General features: G+C 31.6%; 1 pseudogene; it reads left to right on the top strand.

The window, feature by feature from the left end:
- Nucleotides 1-573: 573 nt before the first annotated feature.
- Nucleotides 574-23,765, top strand: LOC148626525 (CD109 antigen-like; annotated as a pseudogene).
- The last annotated feature ends 877 nt before the right edge of the window (nt 23,766-24,642 follow it).

Genomic DNA, 24,642 nt, shown 5'->3' with positions numbered 1-24,642 from the left:
AAGGAAACAAACGCAGATATTGTATTGCATTAACCAATTAATTTTACCTGAAAACCACAAAAAAAACATCAAAGTTTTGGTAAAATTTGCCTTTTTAAGATATTGATAGGTCACATTTAGTTAAAATGCACCACAAAAAAATGGCGGGAAATTTTTACCGCATTCTTTACCTAAATAAACAGTCAAAAATATCTACGTCACAGATGTACTGAATATATTTTAGGCAAAAATTACTACATTTGTAAATGCCACTGATTGCCTGATTCTTAAAAAGAATAGTACTTAATTACAGACTATGAAATTGTTATCTATTATAAACGAACAAAAGCCGACATATGGTAAACAACAAAAATTACTATAAAAATATGAAATGTCGTATTAATGTATTTTTTCTTGACCTAGTATTTTTCCTAGAGGAGTCTGGAAATCTTACAAAAAATGCTGAACATGACAGGCAAGCATACTTAACGATAAAAACTAATTTTCAGGTGCAAGTCTTAAAACGAGACGGACAGCCTCCCGATTTAACTACCGAAAAAGTGAAGATTACTGTTACACTCTACATAAAGAAGAATGGAACAGATTGGTACTCGTTTTAACAAAAGTACTTTAAACGAGAAAAAAAATTCACCAAAAGTTTTGGATATTCCGTCTACAGGACTTATAGAAGAGATTGTCGTTTTACCTGTAAAAGGGGAATATGCCTATGTTGAGGTATCAGAAATCTGTGTATTATTTTAATTTTCATCTTTATATATTTCAGATATAAAACAACAAATGACCTTGCATATTATTTTAAAGAGATGAGAACTTGAATTATCAACTGTGCTTTTTAAAGTGGGCATGTTTCGAGCGTATTTAAAAGAAAACATTACAAGAATTAAAACTGTTAGTTAAATCATGAAGAAGACAACATTAAGGGAAATTTAAGTAGTACACATACTCATCAGTGTATATTACTGATAAATAAATTTCATTATCATAATAATAATGTGCATTGTTACACAAATGTAACGAATATGACGAAAATCAAAGTCATCAAAACGTTTAGTTAGGGCAAGATCTCCAAGCAATAGTGTTATTCAAGTGTCCATAGTCAACAACAAGAAGCCAGTGGTATGAATAAGTATAGAATTTGCTGTCATATAATTCAGCTACGATTTAAATAAAAAAGATCATACTAAAAACATAACAACAGAGGAAAATCTTTTTTTTAAGTGTGAGTCCCTGTAAGAATTAGGCACTGGTTGTATCATGGTATGATAAAACCCTCCATTTACAAACTTTCATTTAACTATTTGCACCAAAAGAATCAATGAGAAAGGAAAAGATTTTCCATGACGTTTTGGCAAATTGAGTTATAATTTCATTGAAATGCACTAAAATGAACATTTCATTGCCAGATAACGCTGTCAAATACCTCATATTTCTAACATTCTATTGAAAATTTCTGGGCAAACCCAGTGATGCAGAGATCACATAATGGACTTTTCAAATCGGGAAAGCATCTTTGAAAACGTTTTTATTGACTTATCGGTGGGGTTAAGACATGATATTTCTAATTTTTCCTAATTTTGCCTGATTGTTTCAAAAACTCGAACTTACACACGTGTACGTAAATCAAACGTATACTCAAAAAATCGAATGTCTGAAAAAAAATAATTACATTTAAAATACAACAACGTTTTTTTTTTCTTTCTTGTTTGTTTCCAGTAAAGGCTTTTTTTTTTAAATATATGAAATTGAAGGGATACATAGTTACAGTAATCGTTATCATTGCTAATTCCTGTGTGAGGCGCACTATTGTCAGTAATCTTGTATTGACTTTGCAGCAGATATATTTAATTTGTTTGTAATGTGAGGCAAAAAAAAAGAGCAGTTGAATTGGATATATACACGTAACGGCTTAAATCGTCGAACTGCATAATGTTAAGGGCATATGTGTGACTCTAGAATGTTATATATGCAGTGTTTCTTTAAAATATTTACAGCGAGTACTATAACTAACTCCTGGGAATGTAATGTGTCTTCTTACGATGAAATTACAATCACCTATTTAACTTGCTTATATATTTGACGAAATTTCTCCTAAACCGGTTACTTACATAAGATTAAAATAAAAAAAGTAAATGTCATTGATAATTGTCCAAGTAATATAACGGAAGACTAACCCTGAAGTTAATGACAGTACTCGTTGTTATAAAATATGACTCATTTCACCAAAACGACACATTTATTTATTTATTTATTTATTTATTTATTTTTTTTTTTTTTTATTTTTTTTTTTTTTTTTATTTTTTTGGCATTATTCTTTTCTTGTCATGGTTGTATTCTCTTCATCATCATTTTTCAGCAGCTTTCAGGAATATACAAAGGCTGAAACTTTACTCAATACACACATACACACGTTGTATTATCTTAGATGCAAATTACTTTTTTTTAAATGTGTCATTAAAGCCGAAAGTGTATCTTCCACTCAGAATAAGAACAAGTCAATCAAATGTACGATATGTTATATTCAAGGTAAGCATAATAATCAATTTATTATTATTATTTTTTTAAATATTTTTGGTTTTTTGTTTAAGATGGACCACGAAAATGAATTTATAAAAGTTGAAAAGTATTACCAAATTGACAATACTGTACAAAATATGTTTTGAGTATATCTAAAACATATTTTATCAAATTTACTTTTTGCAGGACTTTGAAAGACGAATACTGTGGTCAAGTGGCGTCTGTGAATAATTTGGTAATTTTAAAGATGTGAATTCGTATAATATAAAGCATAAACAATATCTATATTTAAGTTACAATCATTTATAGAGTGTAACAATAACCAATTACCTCAAATAGTTCATGGTAGGTAAACTATACTTACGGCAAAAAGCATTAATTATTACAACTTTATTCAATCCAGGTAATCTCTAGTGATGAGATGGTAGCTAACGGGCGCTTCCGGATGACAAAAGAAGACGGAATCGTTTGGATGAAAATCACCCATGCTATGGTCCCCACACCTAAACTATTGGTTTATTATACAAGACGAAACGGGGAAATTGTAGCAGATGCTATTTCTTTCATTGTAGATGACATGTTCCGGACTAAGGTACCGCTATATTTAAGTAGTAGTATTTGTAGGAATCATGCAAATTCTCTAATATGTGCTACACCCCATATACTACATATGTTAATTTTTGTTGTTTTATAGGTCTATATGATGAAATGTATAATTATTCATTCCAATCTGTCTGCTCTAAAGAGAAAATCCACAATGAAAATTCAATACTTTCTATTGTATTTCAGTGTCATTTACAGTTATGTCCCATGATTTTGAATTCTACATTGCATTATATGTATTTATATCTATTAAGAGCAAGGGATATATAAAAAAGCCAGAATTCTGTTTACTATAACATCTTAATCAAAATATCAATAATAAAGTATGAAGGCGTTCCAATCATGTCTCATTTTGCATGAATCTTAAGTGCTACTTAACATTTATAAACATGCATATAATGTTATCAAACACTTACATTTCATTGGTTCAGACATTTCCTTTACTTATTAGAAGAGAGTAGTCCAATGGGAATTTATTAGTTGATCTTCTAACTACTAAAATGGTCTAAAAATGGTCTGATAGTTTAAGGAAATATTTTCATTTTTAAAACTAAAAGATGCATATTTTAGTCAATGAGGTAAACCTTGAGAACAATACTTTTATATTTAAATGCAATATTTTTCCTTGGAAAAGTCTGAAATATTGCTTTGGCCGTTTTAAATCATTTTTGAGGGGATAACTCATCTAAAATTTATTTGAATAAGGTATTAAGATTTGTGAAACATATATTAAAGAAGTCCTTAACGTTTTTGCCAAGGCAAGCATGTGTTAAACACTTTTGTACTTTGAAAGGTGAATATAAGTTTCAACAAAAAGAAAGCTTGACCTGGAGAAAAGATTCGACTAGATATACAAGCAACAGCTCAGTCCTTAGTCAGTTTATTGGCTGTTGATAAAAGCGTACTGCTTTTGAGAACTGGGAATGACATCACAGTCCAGGATGTATGTTATCTTTCACTTAATGATTCCAATATATTTAGCATATGCCTTTCTCGTATATTATGATTGATTATTCACCTTTCACTACTTCATTTTTTTTCTACAAGAGTGCAAATTCCGTGTACAAATCGTGAACTATATGACTATAAAAAGATATAAGACAGAGCCGTAAAGAGGCTTAAAACGATATTATCTGCTTTATTCTATTCATTTATGGCATTGTATATTCAAAACAATAATTTTGAAAAAAATAGTTATCAGGAGCTTTCAATATTGAAATACGATTTTACGTTGTCGGTTGAATGCCATCATTTCAAATGTCGATTTCCGGTGTCAGTTTTACTTAATGAGAATCTCCAAGAAAAAAATATTAATATGTTTCGGATGTCATGTTAAAGAATGGAATCATACGGAATAAACACTTTTTTTCTACAAATTTAGGTATGTGTAAACTCGGAACTTTCATTCAGAAACCTGACATAAAAGTCCTTGGGACTTTTATTTGTTTTGTTGGCGAATGATCCGATTTTACATATCGATAAATTCTGAAAAAAACAGTGTTGAATCCTATAATAATCATTGCAAATAGAAAAAGTGCAGACAAAGCATACATACAGTTTGCATACATTGATTCGCGATTAAGGAAGGGCAATGGTATGCTAATAACACGACTTGAAAATTTAAAACCAATCTTCACTGAAACTTTGAAGTAGGTTAAATATAACGAAATTTTTATACGTTTTATATATATATGATTTCCTTTCTCAGACATGAGAAGTTTTATGCATGTAAAAGCTTTCTACATTCATTTTATTCGCGTTTCAGAAACGCATATCTATTACAAAAACAGATCGCTGTTGTACCTTTGAAAAAAAAACTATAGATTGTGTATAAAAAATCGTGCTTTGCAAGTTATGGTTCTAGGTTTCGGTTTATTTAAATGGAAGATGAATACATGGGTTTCTCAAATAAAGAGGTCTTCATGCAAAAAGTACTATAATGTTGTTAAAGTATGGCGAATGGAGATGACGAAAGCGTCGGTTGATCGTGTTTTTGTTCTAAGCAATGAATCAATTTTACCATATGCAGCGTTTTTATTCTATTTTGATTGGTATTTCAGTTATTGGTTTCTGTTTTGATTTAATTCACACTAATTACATTTCAAAATCTGTTCTTCAGGTGATGAAGGAATGGCAGCAGTACTCCTCCAAAATAACACTTAGATTAAGTCAGGATCCATTGTACTCTAAGTCTTTTAAAGGAGTTGATGCTTACTCTAATTTCAATGTAAATTTCTACAATCATTTACTGTATACTCAAAACAAAAGGTCATTATTTATGTTACAGTGACTATTCTACAACCATGACACTCTTTTGTTACCAAGCTGCTGAATAAAACAAAGGATTGACAAAGCTATTGGGACATTTAAATTGACCAGTTGCTATTGAAAGAGTTGATGAATACTCACCTATGAATCTTTTCATAGCTAGCTCCTGGTTGTTTAAATCTGAAGCAGCTACCTGGGATATTATATTTTTCATTAGTGAGGGGAGTTCAAATTCATTGTAATAAATTATATTTTGTTTTGTATTTTGTTGACAAGGTTGAAAACCATGATTTAGAATAGTATATTTAAGTATTTATTTTATCTTAATTAAATTTCACAGAAGTCTTATATATTATTATAAAAATGAGACCTCAAATAATATTTATTCCCTCGTTCATAAAACTGGAATAGGCCTACTAAGTTGCCCTTTTAATGGAAATTATGTGATTCATACTATGTTAAGAAACCAATGTTATACAAAATGCAAACATTTGAGGTTCACATGAATGACAATTTTTAAAATAGTGCTATGAGTTTATTTTATTCAATTTTGAGTATGAGTAAACTTAAAAGTGAATTAAGTGATTGATTAATTATGAAGGATTTCCATTGGAATTATGATGTTCCGGAATAACTGCACTGTTTTTCATAGCTTGGGATTAAGTTTCATGTTAATAATAATTTTCATTGCATTGAGTTTGATTGAAAGTATAATTAGGGATTATAAAAGCAATGATTTTCAATGAAATTTAAGATTTGGAATAATTGTTATTAACATTGAAACTTCTTTGGATTAAGTGCAGTTCATTGAATTTATAGATTTGGAATTAAATGTTGTTTTCCTGAAAACTTTTGTGGATTATTAAAGTGCAATGATTTTCATTCAAATGTAATAGTTTTGGGATTTAGTGTATTTTTTAAAGTGCAATGATTTTCATTACCATAGAATGTAGTTTGGGATCTAGTGCAATGGTAATTTTAAAATTAAATAATATGGATTTATAGCTTTTTTTCATTGGAAGTACAGCTGGGGATTACGTGCAATGATACACATGTAACTGGAATTATGTGGAGAATATTTCTTAGTTCTTTTTATTTATTTATTTAATTATTCATTTTTTTGTAATTGTTGCTCTGGATTAAGTGCTATGATTAACAGTTCTGATGAGTGTTTTATGTGAAAAATGATCTTATGGGAATTATACTTATGGCTGAAGTGCATTAAATTTCATCAGAACTATATATACATTTTGTACATGTATATTTTAAATAATATGAAAACATATGCAAGAAATTTATAAGAATCCGAACTATTGTTAAAGTAGATACTTTAAATGAGTACATTTCAATGCATATATTTAAAAACCAGTACTCAATGGATTCAGCTTTGAGATTCAAATAAATAGCAACATAACATTGTAACCTCTAGTTGTTCATTCCATGAAGATGTTACTATTTTACTTCAATTTGCCATTTCGTATTTGCTATCCACTTGGGGACCTGTGGGGTTAAAGCTTTTTTTCTTGGAAAAATATACCGGTAAACAATATATACAACCTATAGTTCTCCACATTAGTACAGAAAAAAATATATTAACTATGTTTATATCAATTGCTAAATGCAATAACTAAACACCCAAAATTCCAATTACCGGTATGTAAAAAAACACACTTAATTCCCTCATAACATATTGTGAGTAATATTCACAAGCTGAGAAAATTCTATATGATGTGAAATATAGCAAGTAGTGGCTGCCGTACACCTGACCAGGTAAATTTTCATGGGTGAGTGGCTACCAATGAATCAACTTTTACAATAGCAACTGGTCAGTTTAAATGTCCCAATAGCTTTGCCGATCCTTTGTATTGTTCACAAATTGGTAACAAAATAGTGTCATGGTTGTAGAAAAGTCACTGTAAAATATATCGGAAAGGTAAATGCGTTTTCTACGATACTTTTCAGTTATGCATACAGAAATGCATACAGACTACAAATACCTTTCACAGAGTTTTTACCTGTTGCACCTTTGAAATAAAAAAAAATATGTAGGTTGTATTCGCATATTATACTTAATATTATCATTTCATTAGGTTTTGAACGTCAATGAAAATAAACAAAAACACAAAACAAACAAAAAAAAATAAACAAAAAACACAAAAAACAAAAACAAAACAAAAACAAAAACAAACAAAACAAATAAACAAACAAACCGTTAAAATTTCTTTATTATTACTAGTATGTTTAGATAGTTCCATAGGTACAAGATAAATAACTATAGCCGGTGAAAGTATGGAGGACCCTCTATTTGTATTGTAGAGTGTAAATTATAAATTATTTCGTAATTCTTGATAGCAAAAGAAACGTATTATAATTATTTATATATAGGAGTGCGGAGTTTAATTACAAACCAAATAAGGTATTATACCTAATTGGTCTATGAGCTGTTATGATGTTTCAGAAACTTGGAGTGTTTGTTAAGACAGATGCGTTTCTTTACCACTACATTTCTCCACGACGTGAGTAATTTATCAAATAACTTAATAATGGCGGTAAGAAGTCAAAGATACTGTCATTTACAATAAGTTCATTACTTGGTTGAAGCTAAGTAATATGTATTTGTTTTTTTGTTTTTTGTTTTTTTTAAATATGAAAAAAATAACGACAATCACCCTAATGTATTACCAATATATTTGTATGCTAATACTACGTTTTCCTTATACACATTATTCTTATCATAATTTAGTTATTACCCAATGGATATTTATTAGTAGGATAATTAAGTGGAAAGAGTGAATAACCAAAATAATATCACGAGTGCCGAAGAACGCTTAGATTAAACGAGTATGCAGAACTTCGTTCCGCGCACGAGTTAAATCCTCAAGCGTTCTTATCACGAGTGAAAATGTTTTGGTTATTTACGATAACAAATTGATTATCCTATATATTATATAGATTGTCTTCATAATTTATCGATATTTTCAATATGAATTTTAAATTCTGTGATTGGCGGATTGATATCAAAATTGTTACGTTTTTGCGGGAGAAATCGCGAGAGAGAAATAACCGAATTTATTTCATAGTATGAATTATCGAAATTTATAACACTGGAAACACTGCTAGCTATATAATTATATCACTTTTATGTGATATACATACTGTTTACTGCTGCTGTGCTCTTTGAAAATAGTTTAAACAAACCTCAACAGAGCATGGCACCGAGTCATTTACTAATATTGTTGTATTTAATATGTACAGTTAAGATCACTTCTAACCTCTCAGGGGAACTGCCAGAAGAGGTGTCTCCAGGACAGTTCTAACCTCTATGGGGAACTGTCAGAAGAGGGGGCTCCAGGACAGTTTTAACCTCTCAGGGGAACTGTCAGAAGAGGTGGCTCCAGGACAGTTCTAACCTCTCAGGGGAACTGTCAGAAGAGGTGGCTCCAGGACAGTTCTAAAAGTGTCATAGAAGAGTTCTAAAGCCAGCTCCTCTGACAGTTCTGCTACTAAAGCCAGCTCTTCTTACATTTCTAACAGTGCGGGCTCTACTGCTAAAATCGTCAGAAGAGCTGGTTCTAGAATTGTTCTAAATCTGTCATAGAACTGTTCTTCTGAGAGTTCTAGGACAGTTGTGTGAGAGGTTAAAACTGATCTCATTTGTAGTACTCCTTATTTGAGTATTAAATATGTTTAATAAACTAACATGCCAGCAAGACTGAAGAAAAAATTACTATCTTTATCTCCAATTATGATAACATATTTCAATTATATTTGAAAAAAAAAGAAAAATATGTTTGACATTCTATTTTGATCAATTTAGAAAACAGTAAACCAAACAATTGAAGTTTTTATACAAAACCTTACACCAAAAGGAATAAATTTTGTATGTAGCTGTCACAGTAAACCGATAGTCTAGTATTACAAAGGCTTGTATGAGCACTAAGATAATTAAAATATAAAAAAAAGAAACATACATTTTACCATGGCTTTTGCCAAGCCTTCTCCTTTTCCATACTGTTGATTAATTTGTATTAGGCAGGCTAGTGGAATTACTTCTAAGTAATATTAGAGGTGCTGGTGCAGATACTTTGGACACATATCGTAGGAAAACCGAAACACAGGCTAGTTTTACAACACCTGCAAAGACTAGGAAGCACTTTCCTGAAACATGGTTATGGACAAACTTGATCATAGGGTAAGACTATACGAAGGTTTGTCTATTTCCATTGACATGGCAATTAGAAATTTACTCTAATATGTTCATTTAACTGATTTACACAGACAAAAGGCTATTTGAAAATTCAAAAAAATAAACATATATTTTATTTTTGGCACATTTATAACGAACCATTTAGTGCTTCTCAAAAGATTTCGTAAAGATTGCCAGTTAAAATACCAAATTTAGATGAATAAGAAAATAACACATAGCGTAATTAAATACATCTGTTGTGTATCCAAGGCCTTCCGGGAGATTACAGGTTGACACAGTTGCACCAGACTCAATCACAGAGTGGGTTACTTCTGCGTTTGCAGTAAACCAAAACACTGGTCTAGGTATAATATCAGAATTTGCAAATGTAAGTTTTCGTTAGACCACAAATAGTGAAATGGTTATCTTAACTGAATTGTAAAGCGTTTAAAATACAAAAAATACACACTCAGTTACTAAAATATAGTAAATTGTTTTAGAAAATATCTTTTAAAGTTCTGCGGTAGAATTCGTGAAAGAGTAACATTGTTGGATATGACATTTTTGGTTGATTAATGGTCCAACATTTTAGTAAATTTATATATATCGTTTTAAATTTTATCAAACGCCTCTACGAACAAATAGAACATCATATCTATATGTACACAATCTCAGTGTCTATAATAATAAAGGTTATCCTTTTTAACAGCTGACTACCTTTCAGCGACTTTTTTTGCGATTTGAACTTCGGTATTCGGCAATTCGAGGAGAACAAATTGTAGTTCAGATCTCAGTTTTCAACTACCTTTCAACAGATCAAAGTGTAAGCATTTATTATATGTTTTCCAGCTTCTATTCATTCTTAAAATGAATCGACCTAAATAAAATTTACCTATTTCATTTCATGTATTTGATTTTTTTTTCGATCAGTTCTACGTGATCGAATTCACAGTTGGGTTCTCATGGAGTCGTATATTTACTTTACCAATACAAGTGTTAAATGGCAACAAACATATAAATGTGAAAGAAAATACAATAAAGAAGCAGGTACGAAAGTATTTCAGACATACGATGCATTCGTTATCACTTTATAAAAAATGAAATCTAACAGTGAAAACGAGTATTATATCAGATTGAGTATAAATTCTAGAGTGTAGCTGCCAACAGGTGTTTATGTTTCTTGTTATTTTTAATCTTTTTGTATCCTGCTTCTTTGTTTGTTTTTATTTGTTTTGTTTAATTCCTAATTATTTTCCAATTGAGTTAAGGTGATCGTGACACTTTTCAATAGTAAAGATTTCGTATTTTTGGACTACAGTGGTAATGTAATCTCAACAGGATCTGATGGATTATCACAGGTCTGTTCCTTATCTTTTACTAGATTACAAAATGTGTACAAAAATAAATAAAAAAAAACTATTTAAAAAACAAAAGCCAAAAAAAAAGAACAAACAAACAAACAAAAACAAGAACGAAAACAAAGGAAACTCGCATCTTTTTGATCTCTATTATCAGTATTGTTAAACAAAGAGACACAGGTTTGTTTTCTCTTCTGAAAATATAACATTAAGCTATTTCCTTGTAAAATTGCGTGGGATATATTTTGTACTTAGCGTAGTTTTGAAGTTTTTATGTGTTAGATCTACGGATATTTCCAAAACTATATAAACTTATCTGGATAGAGTAAGTATTTGTACTATTTGGGAAAAAGAGTATCACTGCCAAAGAGTAATCAAGGGAACCAAAGTTATAGCGAAAAGAATGTAATCCAGGAACAAAGACCAGACATGGAAAACAGACATCCACAACAAAGAGCATAAAGTAACTAAAATCATACATACATGGTAACAAAAGCAAATTAGCAACTCGGACTCCACTAAAAAACTGGGAGAATGGACCAGGTGCACCGGTAGGGTATACGTCCTCTGCTTTTCTAGAAACACCCGCCGGGTTGCTCATAAAAATTCAAGTCCGGGGTAGACAAACGAGGAAAGGTAAACTATGACCCGTTGAATAAATCAGTTTTCATGGTGCAGATAGATACACGATAACGATCCACGAGTTCATGTTATCACTACCAAAAATAATATGTATTTGCTACGACAAAAAAAAAATAGAAAAGCGAATTCAAGTGTCAGTATGGTATTTTAAATATGATTTATTACTATTACATATTTGTTTTATGATTGAAGACTATCGTTGTCAAGAAAAACAGTGTCGGTGCTGTGTACATACCTATAGAACCTGTTGTCATTCGTACGATCAAACTGAAGGCTTCTGCCAGGTCGAAAACTGCTACCGATGCTATAGAAAGAAACTTTCTTGTTGAGGTATTTTTCCAGAAAAAACCCACAATTTTAGTTAAATAAATGGCTTACGATATCTCATATTACTTTGTACACACCCTATTATTACATTTTTTAAAATGTTTTGTTCAAGTTGGAAAGATACACAAACACACACACATATACACAAACCCACACAAATACACATTCTACAATATAGCTTTTTAAGACTCGTTCTTGATAATAAATATTCTGCATATCAATCGCAATGTTGACCATAGTGGAACTATGATATCTATGATATTGATAACTTTGCATTTGATACTCTTACGAAAGGTCCCACAGCATGAATCGCAGTACATCAACTGGAAACACAACATCGAAATTTGGATGGATGCAGTTAAGGAATATACAAGGTGAAGGGCTTGAAAAAAAGAAAAAAAGATGTCAAAACGCTCTCTAATTGGTTAACTTCTAACGAGTTTATGGAACCATCCAGAATTCGGTGCCTTAGATCTAGAACGTCAATGATTTTCAAAACCAACTCTATATTTAACGATTCCCATGTCAAAATGACTTTTTTCGGATTTCCATGAGAAACACGATAACATTCCAGGAGACATAGCTCCTAATTGCACGGTATGTATGTGCATGTTTGTGATAACGTCCTTTAGTATTTTTATAGATGGCTGTTCCTACTATTTATTGGATACCGAAGCTTCACATGTGTTCTTAAGAACATAGGTATATTATTGGGTTTGCCAAGTGCACAACTAATCCCTGATCAAAATTAACTTATCACAGTCAATGATGGACTTAATAAATTAACGGCGGGTGTTTCTCGAAAAACAGATGACCCTTACCCTACCGGTGCATCTGGTCAATGCTCCCAGTTTTTAGCGGAGTCCAAGTTGCTCATTTACTTACTACGATAAAGCTTACTCTGCAAGCGATTTAAACCTGTTGAGGATTTTCAAGGATTCAAGGATTCATGGAGACAACTGATACACCCTCGTCTGCTTCATACCTAGACCTTATTTTTTACATAGATAATACAGAACATTTGAAATCGAAATCTTATGACAAACGTTGCAATATACCACAATATCAAGCCTATGGAGTTTACATTACACAGTTGTTCCGTTACTGCTGAGCCTGCAATGTGGCACATACTTTTCTCTAGAGCGTGGAAATTGTGATATGAATTTCTCACTCAAGGGTATGTTTAACCTATGTTCATATTATCACTAAAGACGTTTTCACAATATGATCGACCAATATGAAGTCTCAATTGTACAGATGAGACAGGATTTCTTCAGTTTTGACTAAATACCGAATTCAGCACCTACCTGCTGCAGTTAAGAAGCTCCTTTTATACAAGTGGGCAGATCAAATGATTCACTACGATTCTCTATTACATTTCATGTATAAATCACACTGCTTTTGTGTTGAAGTCGCCCAGAGAGCTGAATGTTTGTTGAGTGTGTTATGGTTACTTACATTCTCATGTCAAGAGGACTACTATTTATATTATCCCCTACCATTCTACCTGAAGCGGATGTTTTATATTATTTTTTTTTCAAATCAGAGCAGGCGATATGTTAATAACTGTACTCTTATAACAATGCCTCGGCTTTGCATGATAAATTCGCACTTTATTTTGAATTTCAGTCCATACGTTGATAAATAAAATGTTCTGAAAATGTGTCATATATAAATTCGCACTTTATTTGGATTTTTAGTCTATACTTTGATAAATAATATGTTCTGAAAATGTCATATATTCGAGGTTCATGAATATTCGTACGTAAGTCTGGCTAAGAAATGTATTAATATTTTCGATTTAACCTTTTTTATCAATCATCTGGAAACATCGTGATATCGTGTTAGTGCGTTGAGGCAGATACATTAAATATTTTTTTTTTAATTTTCAAATAGACTTTTGCAATGATATTAATATTGCTTTGTGATATCAAGTTCAAGATAAAATTCCGACAGTTTCAGTTCCTTCAAGCTTTTTACAGGAAGTTCATATTACAAGTCATTATGTTGTTGTTTTTTTTTATTTGTGTGCGTGTGTCATCTTGTTGCTTTTATTTTTAGTTTTATTGTAATCTACTTTATTCGATTCACTCCACTGTTTATGTAGATCGTCGTTGTTTCATACGTTTGGTCCATGTTTTCGGAAATTGATAGTATTTTCTGTCAATATTCAAGAAGCATTCAAACCGATACACAATTTACATTAAGTTTATTTTATTTTGGGTTCATCGAGCTAATGCAAAGTTCTCATAATTTTCTAATTTGCGTATTGACATAATTTGAATGTGAAATAGATAAGTGGCATGCTGTTTTATAATCATAGTTATGCGAAAACAATATTATTTGTAAGATTTATTTTTTTCTATGCCAAACCATTTTCTTATTTCATGAATGAGAGTTAGGGACTTATTTTCGTTAGGTCACATAGTCACGTGAAAAGTCTTAGATACTCTATTTGTACAATTTTTATCTTTTTTACAAATATTTTAGGCTGAAGATATAAAACAAAGCTATAGCATTCCATTTTTTATCGATCTAACGGCAGCCCCTAGTTTCGGAAAAAAACAACTTACTTAGATTTCCCGCCAAATATGGTTAAGGATTCCGAATTCATAAAATTGCAGTTAAATGGTAAGGATGTTTTCACTTTATACTTTTGAGATTAGGTATTACACAATAATGTGACACCATAATGTCATTATCTGCTGTTTTTTCAAAAACATGTATTTCTTTTGCAAAATAAAACAATATTAGACCAAAACTTATATGGGCATATGGATTAGATTTGACAACTTACATTGTATTGTATGTTCAGAGTAAATGTTGAATTCTATGAAAAATGTGATTAAACTGATAATATAACGAGAGTAGACATGGCAATTATGTCAAAGAGACAACCCTATCGGGATGAAAATGTCAGCTAAAGACAACCCAGGGGTCTTCAACGAGGAAACCCTTGGCAGACTTCAACAGGCTATATATAGTTGCCCCTTTATATTCAAGCAAAATAAAAGTTAAAACGAAAAAAAAAACAACAACATACAGAAGCCTGAAATTTCTTAATTGGTACAGGCGCAAAACATGCACTTGAATAAAATATTTTGGTAAGATCTCACTCCTCCCCTTTTAAATCTGGCCACTGTGGAAAAGTGCTAAACACATCTAACAATCAGTTCAAATAGTTTTGACATACAGATGTCAGAAATTCCTGATGTTGGAGAGGCGCAAAAAATATTGTGACAGGTTAAAGTACTTTGGCATGATCACAAACCGCCCTCTTTTTAAAACTGGCAACTGTGGAAAAATATTACACAATTATTACAAAGGTTATAGCGGTAATCAAAAGAATGTAATCCAGGGACAAAGACCAGACCTGGAAACAAACACACACAACAAAGAACATTTACTGAAATCATACGTATAAAGTAACAAAAGCAAATAAGCAACTCGGACTCCACTAAAAACTGGGAGCATGGACCATGTGCATGGTAGGTTAAGCGTCCTCTGCCTTTCTAGAAACACCCGCCGAGTTCATCATAAAATGTCAAGTCAAGGGGGTAGATGAAAAAGTAAAGGAAAACTATGATTAAACTAGATTATGATAACCAAAGCTTTGATCTAGTGATATCTCGATTATATCGATTATATCGATTATATCGATTATATAAAGGTTTCTTTCGTTAACATCCAATAGATTATTACAAATCGGAAGAACATCAAATCATGGCATAAATGGAACTTCTCCTTCCAAAACAGGATCATGAATAATAGGGAATGAACAATCACTGTATATTATTATCATTTTTACCATTATTGATATGAATACTACGATCAAGGACCAAACACTCTGTATTGTCACCACTTGCTTTATTTAATAGAAATCGAAGGTAACAAAGGTTATATTAGTAATCAAAAGAATGTAATCCAGGGACAAAGACCAGATATGGAAAACAGACATACACAACAAAGAACATAAAGTAACTAAAATCATACATACAAAGTAACAAAATCAAATGAGCAAATCGGACCAGATGCACCGGTTTGGCAAGCGTCCTCTGCTTTTCTACAAAACACCTACCGAGGTGTTCATAAAATGTCAAGTCCGGGGTAGTCGAAAGAGGAAAGGAAAACTATGACTCGTTGAACAAATTAGTTTTCATAGCGCAGATGGATACACCGTAACGATCAACGAGTTCATGATGACGATCATAATATAATGAATTCGTAAAAATTCAGAAAGAGGTCCGAAATAAGTGGTGCACGATTGGTTTTAATAGGAATTCCATTACTTTGACGATAATTGGTATCGTTAATCGTTAATGCGAACGAAAATGTTGTCTTAAGCAACTCGAGTGCTTCAAAAGTCTAATAAACGTAGCTTTTTTTTAAAGTTTTTCATTATTAAAAAAGTATCTAAATTAATTTGAAAAAATATATTCACATCCCGATTTATCAAAGGACCATTTCATAAGATATGCTTTTTTGTTTTATGAGATTATGTGCAAGTATAGTGTATGGAGTAGAAAAATCTTACTTTGAACAGATTCGAAAGATCCAACATGGGCGTGTACTTCATCAAGCACTTCAAGCAAGATTTTTAACACTCCAAAAAAAAAAGATCATTCCTCTATTTTTATTAGCATGATATGTTTTCAGGCGATCTGTTTGGTACAACTTTGAACGGCGTTGAAGATGTATTTAAAATGTCATATGGATGTGGAGAACAGAATATGGTTGGCTTTGTAGCAAATGTATTCGCCAGTACGTATTTGAAAGCAACACAAAGGTTGACGACAACTATAGAGAAAAAGGCGAAGAGCATACTTGCAGCAGGTAACACAATATACTTTATTTACAGTGTACAAAATATGTATAAAGCAATTATTTTTTAAGGAAAATAAATGCTATGCATTTGTTACTATCATGGCTATACCAAAACTCATTTTATAGACATGAATATATTTCGAGGGCCATTTCCTATATATAAGGTGATAGGACGTGCCACTGGAATAGTTGCCATTTTCTAGTTTGCAAATAGGTGAATAGGTGGGGAAAAACGAACATTATTATATAATAATAGAATAAAGTTTACATAATGAATTTTATGGATAGTCAAAATATCCTTTTCCTACATGTATCCTCAGTTGTAATGCATGATGAGTATTTTTATCATATACATGTATATAAAAAGGTCTACATTCCCGCAAAAGCAAAATGAAATAAGCTTATGATTAGTAATTCATGCATTCCGTTATCACAAAAAATCGTAGAAAATGAATACGAAAATAAAAGGAAGAGTAATCAAGGGAACCAAGGTTATAGTGGTAATCAAAATAGTATAATCCAGGGACAAAGACCAGACATGGAAAACAGACATACACAACAAAGAACATAAAGTAATTCAAACATACAATCAAAGTAACAAAAGCAAATGAGCAACTCGGACTCCACTAAAAATTGGGAGCATGGACCAGGTGCATCGGTAGGGTAAGCGTCCTCTAGAGTTGCCCACTAAAGATATTTACACTTAAAAAAAAATACTTACATTCTACAGCAGAAAAGTATGGAAAAATGTTCCGCCAAACTTTTAACGATAGAACCAGCCAAAAAATATTTCACGATAAATAGCAGATCCAAGGAAATGAACGTAGGATTGTTTTCAGGACGTAAAATATATCAAAACAGTTTTATTGATTAACTTGAAAGGTGATTAATCATCCCCAAACGGTCTATCCTCGGTCCGTCCCTGCAATGCTCGGAATCAACAAGATTGACCGAGAAGTTGCGATCGGAATCATTCCCTATATTTAGACTGAGCTGTACTTAACATCTTGAGAAATCAAATAGTTAATATTCATAATCGAAATATCAAAGGTTATCAACGACAACTGATATACTCCCATAGAGACGGCAGCTACAGTGCATTTGGCAACAGAGACAAAACTGGAAGTACTTGGTAAATTGGTACAGATTAATTTTATCAGAAATCATGAAAAGTGATTTGAATATCAGTAAAGACATTGTAATGATTTTACAAACACTACACATTACCCTGTATAACCATTTGCAAATGTATTGTATTTCTAAACCCAACACGTTTTCTGTATTATTAATGATTATGTTATTTTCCGCTGTTGTGCATATATTGTAAGTAGGTATTACCATTCTATTGTTTGGGAAAAGAAAATTATATGTTAATTTCATTGTAAAAGAAAACCTTACAATCATCAAATAAAGTGTAACTTTATAATTTTTATTATTTGATTTAAGAGGGCGTTCGTTGGAATTCCAGGCAATGGTTGGCACTTGACAATTTTGTTTTGTTTTGTTTGTTTTTAAATCATACAGTCCATATCACAAATGCATCTTTTCACAAAATTTAAACTTGGTTTTAAGAAATAAATGACACAGAAAGCATCGAAATTCCTGAACAAAAGGAATAACTCTTTTATTTTATGCAGAAATTTGTTACTTTCTCAAGGAACTTTAAAATCATTTCCTGAGTTATCCATTGTCGATTAAAACAATCTTTACATTATTTGACATACATATGAAATACAAATTGCATTGAAACAATTACTGGGGTACATTTTATAATGTGCCACACATATAATAGGACCTGCCTGATTTTACATGAAATATCTCTTGAAACGAGCTTTTTCTCTAAAAGCTATAAGTTAATGTTAAATATTATCACACATTGTGACACTAAATATGACGCTTTTGTATTAAACTTTCCAACAAAAAGATATGACGTTTTGTATATACGCGTCTTCTCCGCAACAAAAGTCAATTCCTGACTAGGCTAAAACATTCTATTTTTTTTTTACAATTCATATATTGAGTAGGCACAAAATTTAAGGTTATGTAAAGTTAAAAAAAAATAGACCCCTTATGCTAGTTCATTAGGATTTTTTTTTGCTTCCAGGTTGACATCATATGTAATTAAATCGTTTTCTCAAGCTTCAAAATTTACTTACATTGATACTGAGAAGGTTATGAAAAAAACTATTGCATGGGTTATTGATCAACAAAACAAAACTTCTGGAGCCTTTAAGGAGCCGGGGGAAATTATTCATAGATCAATGCAAGTACATGTACATGTATTTTCAGTTCTAGTGTGGTGAACTTATTGAACAAATTTTAGCTCGTATTTGAAATAACTTTGAAATATATACGATTTGTATAAGGTTTGTTGACGCCGTAATGTAGTATAATGGGAATCAAGAGAACATGGATTAATCGGTATGAAAGAAAACTTATTCAATGATTACGACTAAACAAAATATAGATACAAACAACAAATCTAAATAACACGCATATAGAAATCCCGATTCCAAGATGTACCTTGAGCACAGGTAGGTCAAGCGACCTCTGGTTTTGAGAAATACCAGCTTAGCTAAGTTGCTTACATAAAGAATTTTCTATACTTTTCTGTAATATAAAGTAACCGTGGTAACGGACCTGTCTGAACCAAAACCAATACTTGTATTCATTTTTTTTCAGTTTTCGTTGCGTGCTTTCAGGAATATTTTTGTATAGAACTTTGCAGTCCATAAATGTGGTGTACATTTATTTTTACAATTTGGAATGATACCCTTCAATTCATGTCCTTCATTTCACTTTCGTTTGCAGGGAGGATCGGTATCTGGTGAACCCAGCCTTACGTGTTTTGTTAGTATTGCTCTGAAAGAAGCAAAACGGAATAATCAGGTTTCAAAATCAGTAAGTATTGAAAACGGGTCGGATGTTCTAAACTTAAATCATATCTGTGTTTTGTTCGTTGTCCAGAATAAATGTGCGGGTTTGGTTTTTGACGACAAATATCCTTATGTTTATTGGACCGTGCCATGGTTTTCGTATTTGTTAGTTTACTTGACTTTATACTTCAAGATATAAGTATTGACAGTCATACAAAAACATATACTGTGTAAATCAATCTGTATTTTTTTTTAAGTTCAACAAAAGATGTATATCATTGCAGATGGGCATTACATTAACCATTGGTAGGGTAATTACGTTTAAAAAAAAGTACCATTCTGTGTGAGAATAAATCAAGAGTTGCACATCATTTTTTTTTCCAATTCAGTCCTTTTTGCCTAAACTTTTTCAATTAAACTATATTTTCCAAACAAAAAAAAAAAAAAAAAAAAAGACTGAAAAGCTATTTAAACTTAATTTGAAACGTCTGTGTCTTAAATATATTTCTTGACTCCTTGTATAGTTGATATTTGCAGGAAAATTTTATCGCGATTTTTCCATAGTACTTTTCAAATATAAAATCTGTATCTTAAAAAGGCAAAATTTACAAACACTTTGATAATGATTTTCTGGAGATTATAAGATATAAATACTTGGGCAATGCAATAAATTTCTGCTTTTTTTCTTCATTTGCCACATCTGATATACATTTGGCATGATTCTTAGACGGAGAAGTACTGAATAAATACTGATTTAAAACGTCGAAATTGATAGTTCTTCAATATTTTTATTTTGTGTCAGATTATTTTTGATGTAAATTTGGCAATAAGTAAGCTACTAAGTTCATTGCTAATGGCATACCAGCATCAATCGAAAATATATACGAACTTGCCATCGTGTTCTATGCACCGTCATTATTGAAGCATCAGATGACAGAGAATTTAGTAACTGAGTTAGAAAAGAAAGCCCAAACTAACGGTATGTTTTCAAATTGTCATGTTTGATAACAATCACATATTTATACTCCCGCTTGGAAAGTGGGAGGCAAATAGTGATCATGATGTATTTCCGTCTGTTCGTCCGTTCGTCAAACCCCTGTTCTAATCCACGCTTCCTCTGAAACCATTGAATGGAATGTGATTACAATAATGCATCTGCACCATAAAAAATAAAATTTTCAATATGTCATATTTCTCTTCTCCTCTCTCGACTTCCCTTGACTTGACCTTTAATTAGCAACTTGCAGTCAAAATTAAATGTTGTTTCTTCTTTATCAAAGGAGTTAACAAATATTTGACAGAAATAGGACCGGCTGCACAAAAGATACAATCATGGAAATCATGGAAACCACCTAGGATAAATGCACAGGCAATCGACGTGGAAATGACGTCATATGTACTACTTGGCTACAATATGAATGGCGATACACTTAATTGAATTAAAGTTCTCCGATGGCTAAGCAACCAGCGTAATCCATCTGGTGGTTTTATATCTACTCAGGTACTTATTGATTTTATTGCTAAACATCAGTAATTGTCAGAATATCTATTTCTCAAAATATTACAAAAATGTAAGGCAGTTTCCTTGTGTACATCATTGTTTGAATGTATATTTATTGAAGTAGAAAGTCAAATGTTTGGTGTAATATACGCGTCTAACACTTTTCATATGAAGATATACTGTTTGTAAAATGAATTGTCTCGCTTTTACCAAACAGTATTTGGGATCGGTTCGTAGGTTATGTGAACGAGTAGCAATTTGCTTATTTCAAGACAATATTTATGCTACTTGCAGTATCTGTATGGGGGTAAACGTTTAGTTAATGGGGAAATGGGCATTTGGGAATGAGGTATGGGGGAATGTGGATCTGTATTGATTAGGCATACATTTATGGTAGATAATGTTCTTCAATAAGCATGTAATTATGTTGTATTACATAAATATTTATTATCGTTAACGTACCCAATCCGTGCTTAATACCTATGTGGCCAAATATGCAAATAGGGCATAGGAAGACTGGAAATTTTACCCAATAGAAAAGCTGTAACTTTTACTGATAAAAATCAGTTGCTCTTTCAGGATACTGTAGTAGCGCTACAAGCTCTATCTGGACTAGGCGCCAAATTATTTGAGAACACGTTTTCGTTGACTGTGAAAACTAAAGGCGATGGATGGCCAGGAAAAACGTTTACAGTTAATAACAACAACGCTTTGGTGTTACAATCAGCAGATGTAATTATTGAGTAATCCTTAAACGCGTATTATGTTCATAATATGACATTTCTGCCAATTTTACGCTATTTTTGGTTCGGTGGAAAAAATTTGCGGGTCCGTCCTGCTCATTACCATAAAGCGTTATATGGTCATAATTGTTTTTTTAATATAATGTAATTTATATCGGTACTATTTAACTGCTGTGAAATATTTTAAAATCATCATTCCTTGGATTTACCTTTTGTTTTAAATAGTGATAAAAAAACCAAAACCGACGTTGCCTAGCCTATGAAACATAAACGTAACTTAATTTCATCTTAATCTCATTTATATTTATCTTAATTGCCCAGCTGCCAAAATCTGTCAGGTCAATAACAATTAACGCAACCGGAAGTGGAAGTTGCCTGTTTGAGGTATGCCTGACATCTTTATTTTACTTTTGTACTTCAAATGAAATGTTTAAGTAATTCATTTGTGGTTTGAATTATTGCGTTTGTATTCTTTTCGCAATACCTTATACATGCAGGATGTTGAAAAGGAATGTCTGCGAGAAAGCTGTTGTTACTTTACAAATTCAAATATTTAATAATACTAGTGTAGTTAAGAATGTCGTTTTCCTTCTTTGTTTTTATTGTTTGCCTCTTGTAAGAGTATTAAAAGAAACCAAGATTCGAGCAGAAATCAAACAAAAGACAGCTTAGTGAGAATAGACACACACAAAAAGAGCTGGAAGTAACCAAAACAACACGTCAACAAAACAAGGGCAAATAAGCAATTGGACTGAGAGCATGGACCACATGCACTGGAAAGGAAAGCGTCCATTGCTTGTAAATCAGTAAAATAACTTAACTAAAGTAATACGCAAAAATAAAAACAACACGCATTTACTTTTGATCGATGTTATATTGAACACTCATGATTATAGTAAATAACGTTAGCATGGATGAGTGTCTTTTTACAAATAGGTCGCCGTATTTTACAATGTATATGATGAACTAAGAGCGGTGGTATTTGAACTCATTCCAATTGTACAGATTTACATTAAAGGTTTGCTTCAGGTACTTATATCTAATCTTATTTTTGTTTGGGTGATTTATCAACCGTTTGTTAACCTGCTTCTTCCGGATTACAATAAAGTGTACTTAACGTTGAAAATAAACAAAGGATATATATTTTCTTATACAAATTAGTCTTTAAACATTTCATTACCTCCAAATACATGAATGTCAAAGAATAATCGAGGGAACCAAGGTTATAACGGTAATCAAAAGAAAGGTACAAAGACCAGACATGGAAAATAGACATACACAACAAAGAACACGAAGTAACTAAAATCATACATACAAAGTAAAAAAAGGAAATGAGCTACTCGGACTCCTCTAAAAACTTAACAGAAATGTCAATTATATTGATAATATGCTTAACGTATTTGTTCGTATCACACTATTTATTTTAATTTTTCATATTCAAAATATATTTGGCTTCCAATTACAGATAGCATAGAGGTGGTCAAAGTACTATGGGTCTTATGGAGATCAATATACCATCTGGTATGGAGGCTGACCCCGATTCATTAGATGCATCAGGTTCACAAGGACAATATTCCATGATTGAAAAAGGCTTCCCGTCAAGTTAACTTGTTCTTTGATGCGGTGGGTTATTTTTCCTTAAATGAAAATAAATATACAAAACAATACCATGAGATTTGTATACTTTATACTTGATTTTAAAGTTCTCAGTATGTATTCCTTTTTTCACATGAACTTTGCATTTAGTTCTGATTTTGAGTATTCTGTTTTGCTTTCTAGACAACAAAACATGTGATTTACTGTGCTCGTATATACTTTTATGTAGATCCTATCAACACAAATGTGTATAAAGATAACGATAAGACGAACAAGTATGGTTACCAGACAAATATCTTGATCAATAAAGTTGTCAGAATACTATGAACCAAGTAAGTATGATGTCAAGCAATATACTCAATGTTCCCTAAAAACTTAGAACCTACTGACAACCATATAATCGATAATTATACACGTCTGTATAAGCAAAACACATTATTACAGTCTAAAGACGTTGCGTACGTTGTTGGTGTCACATTCGATTGAACCGGGACTGGTTACGAAAACCGAAATATCGCTATTAGAATGTGGAGTTATCAAAGGCAAGATAGATATTTAAATGATCGAAAATGGTTGTTGTTTTAGGATTACAATCATAAATCTTCGAAAGATGCCGTAAATTGTGGAGGAAAAGCATTATTCGATTACAAAAGCGTCAATTTTTATATGTGGACGGGTAACATTAAGAAATACTTGCTTCTCATTTCACCAATATATCTAAGTTGTTACTTGGCGTATTTTGATAAAACAAACTTTTTTGGAAAGAGCACTTTGTGCTGCAGACGATATCATATTTTTCATGACGTAATAATGAGGTAAAAGCGTATTACAATATCACAAATATTTCCCATTTGAAGTGGACGTTGTACAAATGGAAAGAAATCGATTTGAAGACAAATAGTAGACATTCTTTTAAGTTATACGAACAGCTTTTTTTAATCGGGACTTATATTAACTATATTGACAATTTATTACATAACCCCAATGAAAATATATAAAAAATGTTTAATCAGTCTTTTCGTCAAAAGCCTTTTTGTCGGTATTTCAATCGTGTCACAAACGTTTATTTTAAAAAAAATAATGAGTTTTATTGTCAAATATTAGGTATATACGAACGTATGTTGTGATGCCACGTTGTCTTTTTCCCGACATTTTCTACACGTTGCGTGCTACCAAGTCTTTATCAAAAGCTTTTTTCGTTAGC

Source organism: Perna viridis, chromosome 2 (genome assembly GCF_037379345.1).
Source record: "Perna viridis isolate PV_CMFRI_1.1 ecotype Kerala chromosome 2, ASM3737934v1, whole genome shotgun sequence".
Taxonomy (NCBI): domain Eukaryota; kingdom Metazoa; phylum Mollusca; class Bivalvia; order Mytilida; family Mytilidae; genus Perna; species Perna viridis.
This window is presented reverse-complemented; position numbering and strand designations above follow the sequence as displayed.